Consider the following 7,405-nt stretch of genomic DNA (forward strand, 5'->3'; position numbering starts at 1 on the left):
AAAAAAAAATCATACAGAAATCGAAAGGTAAATAATTAAAAACAAAAAATAGCAAAAGATACTAAATTAATTAGTTTTATTAGTTATACAATATCAAATTTTTTGTTATATACAGCTATATATGCACCAATACACATTAAAACTGGTAAAGAAAAAGAATAGAACAATCGTGTTATAGCCAAATCATTTTATTTGGTGGTAATTCCTGCAATTCATAAAGTCAAGAAATACTCCAAATAGAAAGAAAATGAATTTCTTTTGAAGCAGACTTAATTTTTTATCTTCGTTTTGAAATTTTCTTTTGTTTATTGATGATGGGGTTTAAAAACAAAATATCCTATTTGTTTGTACTATTTTTGTCTTGATTTTTTTGAAAGAATATCTTTTTTGTGTTTTGGAACATTGGAATTCTCTTTTGTGCCACAAAATGTGCATCAAAAAAACTTTAAGTGGTTTATTACATAAAGATGCTTTTTGCTCTTTTAAATGATTACTGCCGATTTATACAAAATTTAAAAGCTTAACAGTCTTATATCTAGTAAATTGTCAATTATATTGTTTTTATGCGTTTCGTTTTATGAACATACATGTTTTATTGTTAACTACGATCTGTAGATGCTCTTATAATATATGATCAAGTACTTTTAGTGATGATTATTTTTTTATGGATCCATTTTTGATTTTAATTTTATATTTTTTCTAACAGATTGTGTGATACAACCCATAACCCTTAGAGCAGACTTAACCAATTACTTTTATTATCTCTTCCTCTGCTATTCCCACATCTCTTCAACGTATCTTTTGAATAATAAGTTCAAAAGACTCTCTCAATCCTATTATTTGCATATATTCTTCGAATTCGTTGGATATCCTAAATTCTTAGATTATTTATGCTTAATTTTTAAAAACACATAAAGAAAACAGGAGGGCATTGATTTAGTTCTTCTTGGCTGACAAAGAAACAAATAGTATAGAGATTTTATCCGAATTTTATATAAACATATATTTTATTCCCAGATTATATAATTCATATTTTTTAATTTTATAGAAAAAAAAGTCATTTCAAAACAAAAAGTTACAATGATCTTTATATACTAGTTGTCTACTATAATATCTATTTTTTTATTTAATATTAGTTAATCATAAGAGGGATATGTCATCGCATAATTTTACACTCTATTATACCAGCAATCTATTTTATACAAATATTAAATGTAAATTATGACATCCAAAATCTTGTATTTTAAACATATTAAGTGCTTTTTTTTATATATCAAAGGATAAATAAAACAATTTTGAAACAAAAAATCATAGTTATTTACAATAAAATGATCAATATAAAATAAAAAATTATAATTTTTTTTGCGGTATTTCGATAAATTGATTTGCATTAAAATAGTACTGTTACAATAGAAAATTTTTTAATCTGTACTTATGGGATTTTATTGTCTGAAAAATATTTGTTTATGGTGAAAAACATATATAATTTCTGTCAAAGGAACAAACATAATTATAGAAAATGCTAAAAATTAACTATAGCGATATATAAAGAACCATCTAAAAAGTATTATTTATCAAAAATAAGTTAAAAATGCGGGCATAACATATTTATTGGTATTTGGTGATTCATATATAAAGCTAACAACAACAAAATGGAAATTCGGATCAAAAAACTAGAACAGGAATTTTATGACGTCATAAAATATATTTTTATCAATACAGATATTTTTATTTTAAAGATTCTCGTAAAAATTTAGGATTAAGATTACTTTTTACTTATATCATAAAAAAATATTATTCTAAACATTGTTTTTATTATAAATACATTTAAATTAATGAGGTATTTAACAGTTCAATTATTATAAAAATATTTTCATTGTGATAATTCTTCCGCAAAAAAGGGGCATTTTATAACTATTTTAAGATAGAATTATTTGTTTATTATTATTTCTCATGGCACTAAATTCTCTTTTTATGCACCCATAAAAAAGAAATGTAGGAAAATTTTATATTTATTGCTCACCTGGACTTTTAATTTGATTTCAAAATTTGAAAAAAATCACAGAAATCTGATTTATGATCTACTACGGAATTTCATCGTTTTAATTATAAATTTTAAATTCAGTTTATAGTTAATTTGTTCGTTTTTTGTTTAAAAAGAAGAAAAAATTACGTGATAAAGAAAAAAAGTTGTACGATTTTATCCAGGGTCTTTGTTTTGTATTTTCAAATTCATCATATTTTCACATAAGATTGTAGAGTTTCGTATTATATGCATAGAAATCATATATACTTCAATTCTTGTTAAATATTTGAATTTTAAGAATCCACAAAAACAATTATATTTATTAAAATGAAAAGAACTATATATTTTACCCCTAGTTTTGCATCTTTCATATAATCTGAAATTATGAAAACCGTTCGCTCATTTTTCTATTCAAGTATTTTGCTCTATATCTTGATTCAAAAAACACAAAATATTCTTTTAACTCATTTTGGTAAAAATATCATGAGCTACGTTTTTCAACTTTTTTATAAATTTCTATTCTACCATTGCCATTTGAAACAGTTCCATCTTTTTCTAAAATTTTTATCTGTCAGAAGTTGAAAGAAGAAATTGATTGCAGCTACAAAAAACATTATTTTAAATTTCAGCTTTTTCTAAATTTACTTGTTATAGATTTAGCAGATTAGAATGAAATTTAGATTTTATATTTACGAATATATTCAATCAAACTTTTAAATATATTCAGTTGTTCTCGGATAATGTATTAGGCCCCGTTTGGAATTTTCTTGTCTTATAATTTTTGTTTCTTGCTTTAAGATACTATTTTTTTTTAGTTTTATAATTTATTCACATAAAACTAATATTTGAGCTTTGATAAATCAAAAAAGGTATTATCTGCTTGAAATGTAAAGATATTTGGTTTCTAAATTGAAAAATCGTGAATTTCCTGAGTAAGTAAGGCTGTATTTTTAAATAATTTTTATAAATGGTTATAATATTGTGATTTTATTTCAGTTATCCTCCCGATTTTTTTACAACAAAATGGCAATAGAATTATAGAGGTCATTTTAGTGTCTCCTTAAAAATTTATATCACTGCTTTGTGGTATATTATGGCTTACACTTAAAAAGTCGAACGATATATATCAAGTCCCTGTTACAATTAAGATTTAAATTGAAAGACGGTCGGATTCAAAATAAATTTTATAGCATTTTATTTTTTAAGTGAGCCTTTATTTGCTATGTAAATCAATAATAAGCCGATTCATTTTCATTCGCATTTTTTTTATACGAAAATTGTTTATCCACGTTTTTTTTTAAATAATTCAATCTTAAATCTTATAACATTTTCTATAAAGAATTTTTTTAAAATATATTAATATTATATTAGTGGAAAGTTAGACTTACGTGTATGAATATAATCTTAATCTTCAAAATATTAGACTTCAGCATATTTATGATGAAGCAAATGGTTTCATGGATTTTTTACATAATTTATATCTATTGTAGAAAATAATGCATAAATTTGTTTTTTAATTAGAAAACAACGCAAATACAAGATATTGTATGCTGGGAATTATGTTAAGCATTAAAAAAAAATATAAAATTTTTGCTCTATGTTGTTTCAAATTCTATATAAAATATTTAGATTATACCATATCCCAGAAAATTTAGAATTAGTTGCATGTCTCAGAATACAAACGTTGAAAATATATGGACAAATATTATTAGAAATCTAATTCGAATAAATATTGGCAAATTATAATTACCCTTACAACTTATGTCTGCAAAAGAATAAAATTATTCAATAAAAGAAATAAATTATTCAATAAAAAAATAAATTTAAATTTGGTCTAATAAATGTTTTTTTTATAATTTGGGGGGGGGGAAGAAGTTTCTAAATAAGTTTTAGCAAATTAAATGATTTGTCATTAAATAAACCTTGTAATATTGTCAAATAAAACATTTTAGCCAATAAAAATTGATTTTTGTCTAAAATTAATGGTTTTGATTGTTTTTAAAAAGCCTAAACATTTTTCATTTGCAATTAGTTAGTCATCCACAAAATTTTATCTTTGAAAAATCATTTTTTTTCTGCTTTTCTAAACGATATTGGCAATTTTTTTATATCAAACCAATAAATCACTATAAAAAAGGCAGGAATACCACGAAAAGAAAGCATATAAAAATTTTAAAATGCATAAAGCCTTTTTTACTATTTTTAAAACGATAATGCAAAAAAAAAAGGATATATTTTCTGCACTATGTCAAGATCTTGTGTATAAATTTCTAATTTAAAATAATTTCTATGTAAATTAAAACACCATTAAAAACGTAAATGACCGAAGTCTGTAAGAGAAAATTCTCAAATGACGTAAAATAAATATAATAAAAATATTTTGAGAACATTATCGAAATTAAATATGCTAGTTTCCTTTCTTTGGAAGATTATGATGCCTAAACAGTGAAAAATTGGATATAAAAACCAATATTTATGATTTTTTTACAAAAAACTAGGTTGAATTTATAAATTTGTTTTAATAATCACTAATATTGTGTTTATTAATATTTAACTGCATAAATTTTAGATCGGTTCGTCGTTTATTCAAAAAGAATCAGATCGATTTTCGAATTTAAAATTGAATGTCGGAATAGCAAGTATATGATATAATAAATTTAATTATTAAATTTAAATGAAAACATTGCCACCAACAGCGATTCATGGATTTATGTTCTGATTTAACATAATAGTCATAAATAAAAAAAATTAATCGCGAAAATACAGATAATATGCATAATACATCTTAAGAATAACTTTTTTTTGTCATTAATGTAAATTGAAACATACATCTAAAAGACAACATCTGAAATATATGAATTTTATAGAGTATTCAAAACTAATAAAATAATATTCACAACAGAATTTCATTCTTTTCATTTAAAATAATATTTTTATATATATAAATAATATAATATGAACTTATGTAATTATATGAAGGTTATAATTACATAATTCAATAACTGATTTTTTTACTAATATTAAAAAAAAAGCAGCAAAAATGTAAAGTTGGAGCAACAATATGGCTATTAAATTGGCTAATCACAATTGAGAAACATTTAAAATTGTATAGCAAGCGCAAACTTACATTTTAGAGATAAAAATATCAATAGTCCGCATGATGACATATAAAAGACACTAAGAGCAAAACAAAATTTTATTGTGAAACACACTTGTACATAAAATTTTTTGATTAAGAAGTTGTTTTGTGCATTTTTGTAAATTTTGTGATCTGTATAATAAAACAACACACTCATTATATCAAGGATTTAGTTTTTTGTCTTTAAAGAAATAGAGCCATAAAAATAATAAATTTGCAGATTATTTTCTTTATTTTTGGGCTAATTTTTCTTTCAACATATCATATTTGCTTACTCAAAACTCTTGACTGCTCTATATTACAGATTTTATAAAAAAACTGAGCATGAAAATGTTCCTTGTTGCTCTCCTTAATAAATCTTTTATCCACAAGACTAATAAATTGTAGCATTTTTCATTATAACTGTCCATATGCTTCCGTTTCAGTCGGCATCCTAATTTCTTTATATACATATTATGAGTAAATTAATATATTATTTTTTAATTATGGGCCATATTTATAGTCGTAATTTTAGTTTTTGTTCTCAGGCACAGCTTGCTTGATTCTCTGTACGCACAGCGTATTTATACTTCAGCTATCTTCTCCTCTCCAAAGTCTTCTTCAATACCTCTCCTTCTCTCGAGACTTATTAATTCAAGGGTTTTTGTCAATCCCAAGATTTGAATATATGCCTCAACCTGGTTCGTGACATCTAGTTTCTTCTGGTACCTTCTATGATATCGTGTCATCACACCGTCCCATGTTATAACATACGGGATAATTTTTGTCTTGCATTTGTATATTAATAGTAAATTAATGGAAATTTGTATACATAATTATTGCTTGATTATAGGTCAGAAAAGTCAAAACTTTAATTGACCAGTATTAATATAAAGAAAAAAATATGACAGGGATGAATAAATAGTTTTATAATCTATGCAAAGATCCTTTTTTACATAATAAATTTTTCAATCAAAAGTGAGCGAGCGTAAAAATTGGATTTCCAAAACTAATGAACCGATATTGCTTGAAAAAGATTTTTATGTGATTTGAGCTAGGAAACAAAATTCTTAAATTTAATAGTAAAAATAATGGTCATACTTATACCAAATATAAACATTGATGCAGACATTCTAAATAATCAATTAAAACTTCCTATTATTATTTCATCACGTAATTTATAGATGGTATAATTGCGTTGTATAATGACATGTGCTTAGATTCTTTATAAATGGTGCAAATTTAGAGCAGAAATAAGTTTGTTTTAAATTGCGTATTTTTGCTTGCCGTATCACAATTTTAGACTATAATTTATAAAATACCAAATTTTAGGATAAAAAGCAATCCTTTAGATCTAAATGTATACTCAAGAAAAGACAAAAAAAAATTGGATGTATATGTGTTCAAGTTAGAAGTTTAATACTTCGTTCGAGATTTTTTTATATCATTATCTAAACTTGCATATACATTAAATCGTTTAAATAAATACAAAGAAAAACTTGTGTATCGTGGATGAAATATATCGTATATATAATATTTTATGTGTAAACTTAATAAACATAAAAAATAGTATAATTTAGTAATTTTATATACTATAAGGAAAAATACGCCTAAAAAAACCTTAAATTTATGTAAAAAAATATTTTTTTTGCTATATGTGATGAGTAAATATTTACAAACTTGTGTTCATATTAGTTATAATATTTAAATCTCTTTATATTCGTCTAATCCAATTTTAAAATCATACATTAAACATTCTGCCTTGCTCGTATATGTTTTATTGATTTTTAAATTTATCTTAATGCTAAATTTAAAATAATTGTGGACAACGTATACATGTGCCTTTCTGTGAGTTATAGCTTTACTATAATATAATGGGTCTTCTGTAAAAAATAATCGGAAAATCTTTGTGATTGGATATAATTTTTAGCCATTAAGGTTTTTGATTTATACAAAATTATATTAATCAGCATATAAATTATTTTATATAATCCGAAAGCGATTAAATCATCAGTTTTTGTTAACATATCTATTACTTTTTAACTTCAATTCCTTTGGGATTCGCTCGACAGCTCGAATAATAGTTTTAAAGTCAAATTCATTTACTTGTGACATAATAAGAGCAGAACATGATGTATTTTACTTTTGAAGTTTATTTTATTATAAAAATGCACATAAAATGACTTATTAAATAGAAATACAGTTAAGTTCTTATACAATTTCACAGCCATGTAATGTGTGTTGAGGTTCAAAACTTTTTA

This window comes from Rhyacophila brunnea, unplaced genomic scaffold (assembly GCF_057557595.1).
Source record: "Rhyacophila brunnea isolate RB1 unplaced genomic scaffold, BYU_Rbru_1.0 scaffold_54, whole genome shotgun sequence".
In the NCBI taxonomy this organism is placed as follows: Eukaryota; Metazoa; Arthropoda; class Insecta; order Trichoptera; family Rhyacophilidae; genus Rhyacophila; species Rhyacophila brunnea.